Source organism: Mus pahari, chromosome 15 (genome assembly GCF_900095145.1).
Source record: "Mus pahari chromosome 15, PAHARI_EIJ_v1.1, whole genome shotgun sequence".
NCBI lineage: Eukaryota > Metazoa > Chordata > Mammalia > Rodentia > Muridae > Mus > Mus pahari.
This window is the reverse complement of record NC_034604.1, coordinates 69,216,038-69,231,900: the sequence shown is the minus strand read 5'-3', so window position 1 is coordinate 69,231,900 and position 15,863 is coordinate 69,216,038. Positions and strand designations below refer to the sequence as shown.

Sequence of the window (15,863 nt, the reverse complement as noted above, 5' to 3'; positions counted from 1 at the left end):
CAGAATGGGGTTGGGAAATGTTAACTGGGGAATGAATGAATGAATGAATGGGACGCGAAGCTGCTCTTAGATCTATTAGTAAAATAAGGCAGGGAACGTTCTAAGGTTCTACGCGGACATGGGTAGGACACTGTGGGGAGAGGACAGAGAAGAAAGTGACCCCAAGGCAATTCCTGTTACATCCCAGCTGTTTACGTTCCCAGACCAGCCAGGGCCTACTACAGAAGCTCATCTGGCCATCTGGTCCCTGTCCTCAGAGAGCATGGCTCCGTGCACGTTAAGTTCCATTTCGTAACTCCTGCTAACTCCTGCTCCCAGAACTGGGAACAGTTGTCCTCTCGAGTGTGTGACATACAGAATGGTCGAAGCTAAACTCAGAGTCTTCTTTTTATTCGAGGGCTCCGAGTTGCTTAAAACAGGAGCAGAAACTCTTGTTCGCAAATTAAATGTTGTGCTGGAGCAGGCTTACCCTGAACTCGCTCTATGCGCGTCAGCTGTGTGAAACTCTCTGGAGGAGAACCTGACAAGGCACAGAGGAGACTGTGGGTTCTCAGATTTCATCACCACCACCCGAAACCCGGTTGCTGCTTTGATTCCTCTTCTGCCCCCTCTCTCAGTGGAACCTGCACCCACCAGCTTTTAAAAGGCTTCAAGATGAGAACAACGTGTGGTCAAGCCTGGGGCCTAGAGGACTAAATACTAATTTCAAGGTACAAAGCTTGATCCAGCCTGTTCTTGAGCCACGCTGGCCAAATGTGTACACAGTGACTCCCCCAAGGATCCACTGGAACCCCCTTCTAGTGCTGAAGTTTATTTCATGACGCTATAGAATATCCGATGACCTGCACTCAACATGCTCAGATGCAGGGCGAGCTTTCGAAATCTTTGGGTAGCATTAAAGCGAGTCTCCTATTCCTCATGCCTCGGTTACTTCTGTTGAGAGATGGTCAGCCCTCCATCATCACAGCAATTACAAAAATTATTTCACAGAGCAGCCAGCCACAGAGAAATTACAGAATTGTTACAGAGAAACCTAGAGGGGAAACTGGGTTTGAGTTTAGAGGACACAATGGTGATAGGACATCCCAGAGGGCAAATGTGACTGCTGCTTCCTGGGGCATCTTAGTAAATAGGATGGCCTCCAGGAATGGAGGGAGCCACACATCTGTAACCCCAAGAGTCAGGAGGTTGTGGGAAGAGGATGGAGAGTGCAAGGCCAACCTGGGCTACACGGCACCACTCTCCCCATCTCAGGAAACAAAATAAGGCACACCAAAGAAACCAGACTATAATGAAAACATCCTTCTCAGCAGTATTGATGAGGGGTTGGAGAAGCTGAAGCCCCCTCACACTGCTGACTGCAATGTGCAGGACTTCGGCCACCAGGAAACACAGACCAGCAGTTTCCCAACACTTAAGCAGGACTGTTATGTGACCAAACATCCCACTTATACGACTGTATCCAAGAGAATGAAACCCAGGACCACACAAAAGCTTATACCTAGATGATTACAGAAGCGCTGTTTATAAGAGTGTGAAAACAGCCCAAATATCCATCAGCTGGTGAGAAGATAAATAGAATGTGGCAGAGCCATGCCAGGATTGAGTACTGATGCATGCTCCAAGTAGATGGAGCTCTGAAAAGTATTGTATGAACTAGAGGAATAGATCACATATGGTATCATAGTCCATCCCGAGTAACGTTCAGAACAGATAAGTCTAGAGAGACAGAAAGTAGACTATTGATGGAGATGAAATGGGCAAGGCACTTCTTTTTTGTTGCGATAAAAGTACTCTAAAATAGATTAAATAACAGTTACATGACCTTATATATAAGCTAGAGGAACAGCGGTGGAGTAAAGTATACGTGTGAACTACAATTCAGTGGAATTACTATTTAAAAACAAAGGCACATCTTTAATCCCAGTATGTCAAAGCTGAGGCAGGAGGATCAGGAGTTCTAGGACATCCTCAGCTACCTAGGAAATTTGAGACAAGCATGGGCTACCTGAGCTTCCATCTCAAAGACAAAACCAAACTGAAAGTTGCTGGAGGATGGCTTAGCAGTTAAGAGCTTGTTACTCTGACAGAGGACTCAGGCTTCGTTGCCAGCACTCATACAGAGGTTCACAACCTCCCACATCACCCACAGCTCAGCTCTAGGGGATCTGATGCCTTCTGGCTTTTTGCAGGCATCAAACCACACATGGTACAAATGTAGGCAAAGCGCACGTACACAGAAAAATTGATAAATCTTTAAAAAACCAGACAAACCCATCCACAGCACCCCAAATCTAGAATAGAACAAACCTTTAAAAGAAATTCTTATTTTCACCAGGTGGTGGTGACACACACCTTTAATCCCAGCCCTCAGGAGACAGAGGCAGGCAGATCTCTATGAGTTTGAGGCCAGCCTGGTCTACAGATCGAGTTTCAGGACAGCCAGGGCCTCCATCCTGCAAAAAGGTCTTGCTTCGTTCTGCCTCCTAGAGGTGGCCTCTGTCCCACACTAAGGAAGCATCCATAGGAGCTGTTCATCCTGCAGTGGCCTGGACTAGTTGCTTCACAAAGATCAGTGGGGCAATTGGTTATCTCTAAATAACTGAGTAGACTCAGCTGTCAGAAACCTAGCTCGGTGGCTCGGCAGGCAAAAGGGGTTGTGGACAACCTGGTGGCCAGAGTCTGAGCCCAGAAATGCACAGGGTAAAAAGAAAGAATCAACTCAAGTTATAAGCTAAATCACCACATGTGCTGTATGGCATATCTGTGTACACAAATACCACACACACACACACACACACACACACACACACACAAATACAATTTAAAAAATATAAAAAGAATGGAGAGACTCTATAGACAACAAAAAGTGAGAGTCACGCATGTGTAAGTTCCCATACACGTGTAGGCAGCACAGACATTGCTGACGGCCAAGGCAGGTTACATGACATCACTGGGAGGGTCACAAGGTCGCTTGCATCAAGCTTGTATGTAACTTGGAAAAGCCCACAGAGACCGCCCACCTTCTCAGGCCACTTCTCAAGTTTGGAATCTCTGCGGTCCTGCCCATTTGTCCTGTGGATGGATCCATCATTGACTACCGTATTACTGTCAGCCCTTGGGTTCCTGTCTAGGCTCAGCAGCCTGTGGCTGGGCTGGCCAAGCTTCTCTGTCCCCTGCTCCTGGGGCATCCCTGCCATGTCTTCAGTGGGAAGGGAGAGGCACACGGTGAAAGCAAGACTGAAAGGTGACCCTAGATGGAGCCCCTCCACATCAGACCTGGATGGAAGGACCCACCAGATGGAGTAAAAGCAGGGGCAGCCAGCATCCCCCCATCCTCTACACCCAGGATCAAGTCCCTCTGAGGGATACGAAAATCATGCTTCAGTCCCAAATGTCATCCACCAAAGATCATTTCTCTCTGCAAAGGAACTGTTCATCATGCTTCATCGTTGAACCTCAGGGTCGCTCAGTATTCAAATTTATTAAGCAACGGCACACAGAATGCATGTTATCAAAGGCTGGTTTCATTTTTCCACCCTGCAAGCTGGTGTTTCTCTCTCTCTCTCTCTCTCTCTCTCTCTCTCTCTCTCTCTCTCTCTCTTGCTTAGTCATGAGAAGTCTAGCAAGTTAAAAATCAAAACAAATATTAACATGCATACACACACACTCACAGAGAGAGGGGGAGGAAGAGAGAGAGAGAGAGAGAGAGAGAGAGAGGAAGAGAGGGGGGAAGAGAGAGAGAGGGGGAGGGAGGGAGGGAGGGAGGGAGAGAGGGAGAGAGAGAGAGAGAGAGAGAGAGAGAGAGAGAGAGAGAGAGAGAGAGAGAAGCCCTTTGTGGAAGTTGCTATGGGGTGGCTTCAGAAAGGAAAACACGTCTGACTAATATGAAGGAGTCTCCAAATTGCTCTTGGCAACAATCTCTCAACCCGATTTCCCTCCCTCTATTCATCTCCACAGATCCCAGCCAAAGGAAAACAAACTGAACAGCCCTCTCCCTGGCCCAACCTGTGGGGCTGCACGGCTGAGCAGGGCTGAGCCAACAAACATCCCTGTGCAATTATACACCTGTGTAATTGCTGTAAACACAGGCCAGCCAGTCCAGGGCAAGCCACCCTCATCGAGCTAAGCATCTCCGTACCAGGAGGACAGGGTCTCTGTCCCGACAGTGGGATAGCAAGCGCCATCTGACCCAGCGACCTCCAGCTCAGATATCCCCCCCCCACACACACACACTTTAGGAAAAGGAGAAAAGCAACTATCATTCCTGCCAGAGTGCTGAGAAGACCACAGAGGCAAGATCCCAAAGCGTCACCCAGCCAGCTAGGAGCTGTGATATTTATCAGCTTGTGGTCCTCCCAGAAGGGACAGTTAATGTTACAGGTAGTTACCGTGCCACTTTAAATGGAAGGAGAGTTAGAGCTGACCCTGAAACAAGTATAGCTCTTTCAGGCTCCAGCTGACGTCGTTCTATGATGGCAGGTATGCCTGGTCAGCTAACGAAGTGTCAGGCAATACGGTTAATGAGGGATCTTTTCAGCTGAGCCCAGAAACCTCCATGGTAGGCTAGTATAGGCCATTCTGAGACATGGGGACTGGCCGGAGACCCGAGTCACCAGTCCTAGTTCACTACCAAGTCCTGTGACAGAGGGCAAGCTCATGTCTTAAGGTAAGGTCAGGGGCTTGAGACAGCATGTGAACCCTGAGAGTGCGGGATATGCCTTCCTGCCTACTGAGGAGTGTGACAGACTGGGCAGTTCTTAGCCAGCCTGGCACTGCTCCGAAGAGGGGCCAGTCCTCTGAGAAGCTGCACAGGACTGCTTCATCATCTGCAGTTACCATGTGCCCCAAACAGAGAGACTCATTTCAGAGCCCATGACCATCTCAGTAAGCCTGAGCCCATCTGAACGGCAGATGGCTTTCTGAGCATCCAGAGCAGTGGCCGGCTCTGCTCTGTGCACTCTGGGAGCCAGGGACAAGTGCTGTGACTTTAGCATGGGGACAGTTGTTAGTCCTACTTCTTCCTTGCCGCCTCCCATTCCCCCTTGTCACCCAGGCCTCCTATGACATCTCCCTACCCACAACCTTACTTAGTCAACCATTCCCAGTGAGAGCAGGCCATTCACATTACGACTCCCACTGGCAGAGGTCAGGGCCCGGCTGATTTCATTTACTGACAGATGCCTGACATTTACCATACTGCCCAGAAACACACGGCAGACAATACAATAGCTGTTTCGAATTGGTCTGACAAGAAAATAATCATTTTTTAAAAAATAATTCTACCTATAACATTTACATCATACTGTAATTGAAACACTCTCCTCAATTATGGTCTATGATTCTAAAGGACATAGGATATGATGGGTGGCTCTGCATTTGGGCTCATCAATAGCTTACCTAATCCTTTTGAGCCTCAGTTTCTTCATCTGCAGAGTGGGACTAATGATGCCGATGCAATGGGCTGGTGGAGTTCAGGAGAAAATGTGGACAAGTGCTCTCTGGTACAGTGTGTCTATCTGAGCTCCCCCTCTTCCTACAGCCTCTCTGATTTATCTCTAACACCAGAACCTTACCAGGCAGGTCAAGCCTCCTGCTTTGTAAACTGAAGGCCTCTGCTCTCTCAGTCTCCCTACTTTAAAGTCCCTGACCCCACGTCACCTGCTTTTTGAAGTCTATCTTGAAGTCCTCTGACAGTCTACGAAGAGCCTTCACGCCTCTGGGTTTCACATAGAGCGGTGGTTCTTAACCTTCCTAATGCTGCGACCCTTTAATACAGTTCCTCATGTGGTGATGACCCCCCAACCATAAAACTGCTTCGTTGCTAGTTCATAACTATAACTTTGCTACTGTTATGAATAGTAATATAAATATCTGAGTTTTCCAGTAGTCCTAGGAGACCCTTGTGAAAGGTCAGTCAATCATCAAAGGGGCCCATGACTTAAAGCGGCACGTGGGTCACCTATAGGCTTATCCTATGCCTCTGGAGGGGGAAATGAGAGAATACAGTTCCTGTGCCTCTCCTGACAGGGCTCAAAAAAGTCTTGTGTTCCTTCTGTGTCTACCAGTTTTACAAAGTCTGCTCCCTTGGGGGGGGGGGAGGTAGTATCATGGAACCTAGTTGGTACAGATGTCCACTGTTCTGAGTAAGGGGTCTGGACTCCTATGCTGTCCCTGGTGTGGTTTTGGGGAATGATGGACACTCAGTTTCTCACCTGTAAAATAGAATGGATGGGGGAGGGGTGGCTTGGGGGGAGTTTAGGGAACAGCACCTAAATACTATACTCATCTAGAGAGGGGGCTGGGGAGGGGAGAGGTTGGCAGAATGGACTTCTTTTCCCGACTCAGCTCCTGTCAGGCTTTAAGGGGCTGTGGTGGCAGTACCCAGGTTGCTCAAAGTCCATCCAGAGGGGCTCCTCAGAACCTAATCAGTGAAAGCACTAGGGGAGGAGTGGAGCTCAGGCTCGAACTTTTGCGAGTTGACCCCACTCCCTCATGCCTCCACCACCACACCCGCTCCCATCCTCCTGCCCCTTCCAGAAATTCATCTACTCTGAAGAAAACCCGCCTAGGCTTTGATCGCTTCCTTCACATTTTAAAGTCCCCGCAGTCAGAGGGGTTGGCAGAGGCATCGCCCCAGCCAGCAGCGGAAAGGCACAGAGCCAGGACTGGCTGCTAAACCGAGAGGGCAGCTGCCCCTTGCCTGTCTGTTCAGCAGGCAATCGCAAGCCAGGCAGCAGAAGCCAGCATGGCAGTCGGACTGATGCTAAGGGAATCTTCACCATGAGGCACGAAGACTACAGGACCCAGCACTGAGACGCTCAATGCAGGGTTGGGCTGGGCAGCGGGCCACTCCTTCTAGCCTCCTGCCTAAGCCAAGACCACGGGGACTCAGATGTTGCAAGGGGACAGAGGCAGGGTGAATTCATGAGTAGGTTCCCCTGAACTTCCCACACCACATTGCCTCATCCTTAACAGAGCTGCAAGACCCCAGCTTGACCAGAGAGCGTTTTCCCCATCTGCCCACTCGGGGTGGAGGGCACGAAGGTCCCTCCACTCCCTCAGCTCCAGATTCAAGCCTTAGGTCTCTGATCTTAACAGAATGCTTAAGGGCATCTGTAGATCCCTATATTTTTCTGCTCACGTTTGGGGACCACGACTTCTGCCAAATGGCCATGGTTTTATCCCTTCAAGTTTTTGCATCTGATACTCCGGCAGACCAACTTTTTTTTCCTCCCCGGACGCGGGGTGTGCAATTTAAATTGATCGTATTTGTCCACAACCGCCTTTAGAGGTCTCAAAGGAGGCTGCAAGGAGAAGAGACTACGAGTGTCACCGCAGAGTCCCAGGTTCTGCCCCAGGCTGGACCCGCATCTCCGCACCCTCATCCAGAGAGGCTAGGTTCAGAAACGATCCAGCCACAGTGCCAGGCAGAGGCGGCCGGAGCCACTCTGCGCCGGAGGCGCCACCCGGGCCAGGCGCCCGCCGAGCTTCCCCGGGCGCCCAACCGGGCTCCGTCCCTCCTCCTCCCCGCTGCCCAGATGCCCCGGAGCCCAGATAACATCCCACCCTGGCCGAGGCCACCGCAGACCCACCTGGCCACCCCGCGGACGTCTTGCTTGTGCCCCGGCTGTGTCCTGAGCTCCGCCAGGGTCCGAGGCTGGGCGTCCACGCGGCAGCGCTGCTCCGGGAGCCTGCCTGCTGCAGCCGGAGAGAGGTTGTCATTGATTCACGCTGGGCGAGTTAAGCCATTCCAGGAGTGGTTTGGAGCGAGCACTCCCACCCCTCCCTCCAACCAGAAGTATTTGGCAGCCAGCCCCTTTCGTCCACCTGTACTGTTGAACGCGGGACAAGGACCAATTGCTCCAGTGGTTTTCCCTGCGTTTTTTTAGAATACGCAAATCAACCCTTTAGGAAAGGTAAAATGGAAACGAAAGCAAGGGCGGTGGAATGTTTTGTCCCCCCCCCATCCTCCTCCTTTTCTCTAATATTAAAAAAAAAAAAAAGCCTTACCACTTATCTCCAGGCAAGGGAGGCTTTTTATTATTATTGTTTTATTCAATTCTCTGTGTCTGTGTTTTATTTTTAGAGGCAATTTTGTTTCCATTTGCCTGAAACCTGAGCCCAATAAAATTACTAGAATTATATGTTTTCTCCTTAAAGGGTCGTGATTGTAACTTAACCAAATCAAACACTGTACAGTGATCACTCAAACCATACACACACACACACACACACACACACACACACACACACACACACACACACACACACAGGAGCCAGGAAGTACCAGCCCTTAAGCACAAGCACCAAGCTGCAGATCCTGGGGGTCATAGGGCCTGGCCTGGGTGGGGCCATGAAATCTGAGGAAGGAGCGCCCCACTGCCTCCTCTCTCCATCAGCAAACACTCACTTCACAGTCTGACTCAATGCTATCCCACTTGGGGTGGGCCAGGCACCATTACAGAGGTGTGGCCCGGCACCCTCTCCCCAGCCTGCCCACACCACGCACGCCCTTTTTGTAAACTGCCTTCTGGGAGCCTCTGGCTGGTTGATTCTGTCAGGTCCCCTCCCAGAGCTGTCTGGTCACCTGGAGGAAACTGCTATTAACTCTTGAACAGCTGGGTGTTCTCAGGAATGGGGGAGGAGCCAGGGAGGGAGTCCTTGTTGACCAGATGTCCCCGTGTATCACAAACGACAGGAGACTGTAAGATGCTTGGCCTTCCTATGCCACTGTTGCATGTTCCCTAGCTCATCTGCTCATCCTGCATCCAGACTACAGCGACCCATGGGGCCTCAAGCTGCAGAGCCCTTGAAGATGTTCCCACTAAACTATGACCGTCATCTTGGAGTGTGTCTGCCTAGAACCCATAGAAAGGGTCTCTCTGTAGTTTGGACAAAACCCAGAGTGCTTGGGGCAGGGTTTCTGTATAGCCTGGAATGGACTTGTCAGGTTCTTCAAACATTAGCAGAAGAGCCCAGGAAGCCTTGTGGGGGGGAGGAGCTGCTTGTGGAATACAGAATTGGGGGATGAGAGGAAGAAAGGAGCACTTCATGAGAGCAGGTAGAGAGTCTCCAAGATCAAATGAGTCTATCTTCATCAAAACCATGTATTCCAGGAAGAAAAACCAGAGAATTTAAAGTCACACATTTGTCCACAAGTCACTAGTTCTATAAATACATAACCAGGGGAAATTCTGCTTCACTCCCAGACCCCAGCTGGTAAATAGTCCAAAACAAGACCCCGGTGGCATTGGTACCCATCCAGAAAAGCTTGCTGTGTACACACCCAAGGGCTCTGCCTCGGCAGCCACGGGTAGGAAAGTGCAATGGGGGCCACTCTTGGCCTCCTCCTTGGAGCAGATAAAGCATGGCTGGGGGACCGGAGGGTGTGGGGCAAAGTGCATAAAGCATCGTCCCCTGAGGAGCAGGGTGTGATTTCTCCAGAGTGCCAAGGGACCATGGCAGCTAGCGGGCGGGCGAGCATATGTGCACAGGCAAGCCAGAAGTTTATGCAGCTGTGAGGAGGAGGGCATGTGGGAGGAGGGCTGGGGAGTGGAGGCCGGAGGTGGAGTCCTGGGCACATAGACAGCTGGCCTGGCTCAGAGGGTCCTCTTAGTGGGTCAAACATGAGGTGGGGGCCTGAGGGGTAAAGCCTGTTTGTAGATATGGCTTCAGTGCAAGGGAGGGCCTGCTTTTTGGAGAAGAGAGAGGAAGAATTGGAATACCTTTTCAAAGCCTGCTGAAACAGGGATATGCAAAGAGGGTATGGGTAGAGGGGGATGCAGGAGGGCTGATGAGGGAAAGGATTGAGGAGCGGAGGGAGCTAGCTCAGTCCCTACCAAGCAGCCCTTCCCCACAGCATTCCAGCCAGCTCTGGAAGGATTGTTTGGGTAGGCCAGAGGGTGGTGCCAGGGCCACTGAATTTACAGCCAAGAGCCCAGAGGAGAGCTGGCTAATGTCCAGTCTACCCGCTGGGTCCTGTAGTGGACAGTCAGTGTCATGCCTCCCTCCTTCTTAATCACAGTGTGTGCCCTGCTGGGACACTCCCTTTGGAATAGCTTTGGGCAAAAAAAAAAAAGGGGGGGTAGTACCACCCCACCCCTTAGCCTTCCTCAGTGCCAGCTGCCTCTTGGGAACAGGAACATGCATAAAGGAGGCTCAAAGAGGGCTGGGTAGGCAGAGGGGCACCCACAGAAGGGGCTCTGGGCAGGGCAGACTCTAGACCTGTGATTGCCCATTTCCTTCTATGCTGGTTCCTTCCTCCTTCCAGCTCTCCGTGTTCCCTCCCACTTACTCACCAGCCCTCCTGTGCTCCCCCCTCTGCCCTCTATCAGCTGACCCCCCTCCCCCAACCCTTGACTCCAGCATTGTCCTCCCAGGTCAGATCAGCCAGAGCACGAAGTAGAATGGCTTCACAGGCATATTAACCCTTGCTGTCCCTCAAGCAAACAGTACCTACAATCATGACCAAAAGGTCCCTTCCTCAATCACAGACCTGGCTCAGGACCTACAGAAATCCCACAGTCAAATCAGCTAATGTCCTTACAGGAAACCCAGGTAGGGCCTGCTTGTCACCATGGTATGGGCAAAACAGTCAGCTTCTATGCACGACCACACAGGAGTACAGTGTCTACATGTGGAGACATAAAGAGTGAGTGGGCGGGACACACATCCAAGGTGTGTCTCCGGAGAAGCGACAGAGCATTTGCCAAGGGTGTAGTCCCTCAATGGGCCCTTGCATCGATACTCCGAGGCGGCCCCTGTTGCCTTGCCATCCATGTAGTGATGAAGAAACGGGGGTCTCTGACAGATCTTAGACCTCCCTCAAGGTCATACTGCATGACCTATAATGAAGCTGGCCATCAGTTTGGTCTTCGTGGCTCTGATGCCCAAGGGTTGCCAAGGAGTTCAAGCCCTAGATTTTTGTCTAGCTGTACTCTTGGTTCTCGGTTGAGCTGGGCTTGGCCCATAGGTGCCTCAGTTTCTCCACCTGCTGAACAGGAGTGCAGCGTCTCTTACTGACCACAGAAGGGATTATTAAACAGAAGGTTGGACTCCGCTATAGTTCTAGAGAATGCCCTTGGCTCGAGGGAACTAGTCTCACTCAAGCCGGGGTCAGTCAACTTTGCTGTCTCCTTCTCCGTTTTGGCCCCTGCGTTGCCCATAGCCAATCCCCCCAACAGCTAGTCCATTCCACAACAGACTGGAAATCTCTTCCTGCTCCACTGGCTCCCTAGACAATGTCCCCGAAGCCTCACACTGACTTCTGCAGAGACCTCTTGGCCCATCTCTATGACTCAGCCGTATCCTGCTTCTTCACCCAGACCACATGACTACCCACGCAATCTGATCAGAACACGAACCTGGTCCTGGAATCTATCTATTTCCAGTATTAGAGCGTTTGTCTCACATGTATGAGATCCTGGGTCCAATCACTGGCACTATAAAAAAAAAAAAAAAAATCAGACTGTGTACAGGACACTTGAAATGCCCTCTGAACTGCACTGAGGCCATAAGATGCTTCGAAGTCCCAGCTGCCCTCTCCAAACGGCCTCCCTCCTCCCCTCCTGTCCTTCTGTCACACAGGCAGGTCACACCCCCTTTCCTTGCCTTTCATTCCCTAACTTGAAGTGCCTCCTTCCTCACAGAAATGTCACCCCCTCAAATGGGGCTTTCCAGACCACACAGATAAATCAGCGCTCCCCTCCCTGCCTGTCCTCTGTCCAAGGCCTTTGATCGAAGCACCATGTCACTGATATATTTTATTTAACTGGGCGCTTTTGTTGATTGCTTTCTTTTACTGCCCCTCCTTTAGAACGGAGGCTTCCTGGGGGCTGGGGCCTGGTATCTCACAGCCTGGGAAGCACAGCACTGGTCTGGGCTTTGCCATCAGACAGCTGTGTGCCCAAGAAGGTATTCTGTGCCCTCAGTGATAGCATGTGCCTGTCTAGAGCCACAGCCTCACAGTGAGTGGGGACCATGGATGTCCTGCTGGGTATGAGCCCTTCCAGCATGGAAGTGTGACATCTAGACCTACTTTCCTCCCAGGGAGAACTTGTGGGAAGGGAGGGCAAACTGCAAACACCCTGCCTACAGCTCTACATCTGGCCTCACCTCTCCTGGTTTAGACCCTTGACTGTGTCCTAGAGGATTGAAAGCTTTATCACCGTCCTGATGCAAGACTTGGTGATGGCCTGCAATGCTACCCTGCCCCCACTGCTGATAAGCCACGCAGGCTTGGAAACTGAGCTTCTCCGGAGATAGACCCAGCACGACAATTGCCTTCCCAGGAGCCTTTTGCTCCCCGTGCGCCAGCTCTGAGGGTGCAGACCTGTGGTGGTGACAACTGTGTATACACAGAGTGTCCTGAACCTGCTATCTGAATTATTGTTGCTGTTGTTATGGTTACCATTATTATTTGGCAGTGCTATAGATCAAACCTAGTGCTCCTGCGTTCTAGACAACTGCTTTACCAACAAGTCACATCCTTGGCCCTAAACATGGTATCTCATTTGGCCTTTACAATAAAGAGACTTTGAGAATAGCCCTACAAAGACCTGTATCCCTTTGCAGATGAGGAAACCAGATTAAAAAGTGAACGGCCAAAAGGGAGACTCTTGACCCCCAATGAGGGAAACTCCTGGTGAGATTCGGATTCTGGTAAAATCATATAAGGCGTTTTTTCCATGTTAGAGAAAGTTTAGGAAACTGGAGAGAGAGCTAAATATTCGTGGCAACACCAGCCTGCAGTCGGCCCTCACTTGACAACAGCCCACCTTGAACTTGACAGATGTACAACACGCATTTAATCAGAGTTTGAGGGCAACAGAAGCCCTGGGAATGGGAACAACAGGATGATATGACGCTTCCCATGAAGATCTCTCCCCGCCCCCCCACCCCAGCCCCCAGGACCAGCCTTTTCCTTCTCGGCTTCTCTAGGTTCTGCTCTGACCAGACAAGAGCTCTACTCAAGCTCTGGTGGTCTCTGAGACCATCCTGCGCTGTCTCTCTGACTCATAACCAGAGCTCACCCAGGCACAGAGAGGGAGCCATGGACAGTCAGCTCCACGTCGACGCTCTACGTGTGGTCATTCCGTTTATCAGAGGACCCACGCCGAAAGCCCTATGTGTGGTCAGTTTCTCAGTGGACCCTTCTGCCATTGTGTTTCAGAAGCAGACCCGGTCTCTGCCAAGCTCCCCAAACTCCTCCATTCCTCCACATACCCAGCAATCATCCAGAGAAGTGGGCCTCTGGAGCTGGCTGGCTGGCCATCGGCTGCCCTGTCCTGTGGGAGTTGGGACGATGTGGGTGAAGGGCTATGTACAGGGGAGGACTGAATGTTTTGGGGGATCTCCTCTCACTTGTTCCTGGCCCAGCTGGTGCTTGTCTGGGGCCAGGGAGTCTCAGAGGGGGGGGGGCTGATTAAGCATAGGTGCTGGGGTGTTGGCCCTCGGGGGAGTAAAGAAAAGAGCTGTTGAGCTAGGACACAGGGCAGGCAGGCCTAAGCCACTGGAACAGGGATGGGCTCTGAGGCTGGCTGGCTGTGTGGTTAGCAGGGACAGAGAACAGTGCCCTAACCCTCAGCCTGAGGCCTAACTTCCTCTTAGATTGCACGGGTAGGAGGAGGAATGGGTGCCAACTAGGAGCCTGAGCTAAGCCTGGCTGGGGTGGGGCTGGGCCTGTCACCACCGGAGCAGGCTGGCAGCAGAGGGGAGGAGGAGGAGGAGGAGGATAGGTCAGATCCGCAGCAGGAAGAGGGGGGCATCAGCGGGAGGGTGGGCGGGTTCCCCTTTTTTCTCCACTTCATTCTCCTACCTCCTCATCCCCCCTCTTTCCCTTTCAGAGGTATATGCTATCCCCAGCCCCACCCAGTTTTCCCACCTTGACTAAGGCTTTGGCCGTGGCAAACAAATCTCCCAGAGCTGACCTTCCAACAGAGGGTCAATAAACAGGGGAGTATCTACTGAGACCTCAGGTAGGCGGGGCTGCTCTCAGTCCCTTCCACAGCACAAACCCTCTCACCTAAATTGATCCTCACCCTGGGACGCCAGGAGGACAGGAATTATAACGCCCATATCCAGTGAGGAAATGGGACGAAGGGTGGGGATTTGGACTTACTCAAGGTCACCCCGGGAGACTCCCTCCCTGCCCAGTGTTCCTGCTGCCAGCCCTCTTCCCCCTGCAGAGGAGGCTTAGCTCTGTTCTTCTTAGAGACAATGGTTTTTTTTTTTTCAAGGAACATTGGTACATAGAAAATTAAGAAGAAAAAAAAAACATGAAAGAAGAACTTCAACCTAGACAAGCTATGGATTTGCCTAATGTTAAATGACTATTTGATATGCAGGATAGGCTCCCTAGGGGTCTAGTTGCTCTCTGGCCTTGACCCACACTCCCTTGGGTAAACATGGCAGACTCTGGATTGTTGTCTCTGGGCCCTTTTCATTTGTGACTTCTCATTGCCCATGCAGGTTACTGGGGCCCTTTGGGCATAAGAAACATTCCCAGGGTGTGAAGAGTACACCCTTAACCAACTTTAGACGTGTTCCTCCAATCCTACTTAATTAGGCCCTGTCTTTAAGCTCTGTCTTGGGTCTGCCTAGGCCAGTGTCAACAAAAACCTAAGTTTGGGGAAACAGCTGTCTACCCCACTCCTGATACCTAACCACTCTGGTCTCCCTCTGGGAGACTCTTAACTTTGTTCAGCAAGAATTTGATGTTTTCTCTCAGTATTTTTCTACTCACAACACTATAAGCCCTCCCCCAGCTCACCCCCACACCCTCCCTTTGTGTCCTGGCACTCAGAGCTGAGCCTAGGGTCTCTCCTTTGTTGCAGCCCTGGCTCAACTCCTGTCAAAGCAAGAAGAGGAGACCTACTCTTACCATAACAGCCCTAATAAAGTTTTCCTTAGTCATTTTAGCGACTGTATGAATAACTGTTCTTTTAAAAGCTACCAGCACAGTCACATTTAATTCTGACACCGACACTCTCATCTAACACTCCGGGTTTCTCCTCGGAGGGAGTGACCAGTGGAGGCCCACTCCTCATCCAATACAGAGTTCCCGACTACAGTCCCCGGAGACACAGTCAGAGTAGCTTTTATTCTGAGTCTGCTCTCCCAGGCGAAGATAGAGCTCCTGACTTCTTCAGTTAAAAGATTCTTATTTGGAACAAAGCTTCCTGGAGGGCAATATCTTTCATTCTTCCCTGGTGATGTGTTCCCTGACTCTAGGCAGGGGCTCCTGCCTCTGTTATCTCTGCTGTGAGGCACCAGAGTCCAGAAGCTGTGTTAGTCAGGGGCATACTGCAGAGGCTGGATTAGAGTGCTAGGCTCCTCGGCTTAGAAGACAGAGAGACTGGGCTTCTTTGTTTGGGAGTTATCATTAGTTAAGAACGAGGGAGCTTCTGAGTGGACCCCACCCCAGTCCTGCTGACCTTACACTTCACCGGTACAGCACTAACTTCTCCCTCCTCTTCTCTGTTGGTGTGATTAGATAAAGTAACTTTTGAAGTTTAATGGCTTCCCTAGGAGGTCTTCTCCCTCCTTTTACCCTTCAGTCTCCCTGACTCCCTCAACCTGACCATATGTTTCCCTGTAAGGCCTCCCTCCCCCATCCTCCTCCCCCTCCCCCACCCCCACCCCAAGCTCTGTTCTTCCCACTCTGGCCTGCCAGGCTCTCACAGTCACTTGAACTTTAGACCCTTGACCCTCCTGAGGGGATGCACAAGCAGCTGTGCTTCAGGGCAAAAGACAATCTCGAAAGTCCCCTCCATAAACATTGGTAACAAGCTCCGGCCTTCCTACTGAACGCTAAGCTTAGAACCTTAGCTCAGTCCATCTGTCAGAAGAAACTCTGATGA

General features: G+C 51.2%; 1 protein-coding gene across 2 annotated transcripts in view; it reads right to left on the bottom strand.

Moving 5' to 3' along the window:
• Zbtb7c (zinc finger and BTB domain containing 7C) overlaps window positions 1–15,863 on the bottom strand; it is a 322,701-nt gene that overhangs the window by 79,508 nt on the left and 227,330 nt on the right. The window contains exon 1 of one of the 2 annotated variants that reach the window (XM_021214598.2): window positions 7,596–7,950. The exons of the other annotated variant lie outside the window; for it this stretch is intronic. The gene's annotated coding sequence lies outside the window, so the exon portion shown is untranslated. Of the gene's footprint in view, window positions 1–7,595; window positions 7,951–15,863 lie in introns of those variants that run through there. 2 annotated transcript variants of the gene reach the window in all.